The following is a 798-nucleotide window of genomic DNA, read 5'->3' as shown; positions in this document are numbered from 1 at the left end:
GAGCTTCAAATATTTTACATTTTCTAGCTCTCTATGCAAAGACATATAGCTCAATCAAATGTGTCTGACTGCAATGCCAAAGGCAATAGGTTCGAATCCCAGCTATGTCATTATCTTGTAAATGAATGTTGAATAATTAGCGATGGAAGGGGTGGGGGAAGGAGACAGGGGCGGTCAGGAGATTCTGGGCTTCAAAAGGGGAGGGGGGGCGGTTTTGTTGAAACCAAATCCTAAACACGAAGGGGATACAGATCCAATACCAACACATGGGGGTTGCGCACATCTCTTACTAGTAACTAATATAAAAAAAAATTGGTAAATGAACCATCGGCCTGAATTGATGTACTAATAATATCATGATGATTATGATGTTTATTATAATGTACTTGCAATATAATAAGGCAGTCCTGACTGTCCACGCCCCACCTACCATGAAAAATAAATCCTACATACAGTAGTTCAATCGTCTTTATGTAGTAACTTTATTTACTACTACTTAGTAATAGACATTGTTTTTCTACAGTACCTGCTGCTGCCTGCTGCACTGTGATTCTTTCTGTGTGATCCAATTTCTCACTCAGCCTGCAACACTCTCACTTTGCTTCTGTCTGTCTGTCCTAGGCTCCACTCCTCACTGTCTGCTGGGTGCTGGCACTGTGCCACTTGCAGCTACTGCTGTGCTGTAGCTGGGGTGGGCTGAAGCTGGATGGCGCCAGCGGGTCCTCCCTATGCCGAAGCTCAGTGAGTGTAGACAGCGGGGATCTCTGGGAGTGCGGTTGGGGGCTTCAATTGGGATTG

This window comes from Pseudophryne corroboree, chromosome 6 (genome assembly GCF_028390025.1).
Source record: "Pseudophryne corroboree isolate aPseCor3 chromosome 6, aPseCor3.hap2, whole genome shotgun sequence".
Taxonomy (NCBI): Eukaryota; Metazoa; Chordata; class Amphibia; order Anura; family Myobatrachidae; genus Pseudophryne; species Pseudophryne corroboree.
This window is presented reverse-complemented; position numbering follows the sequence as displayed.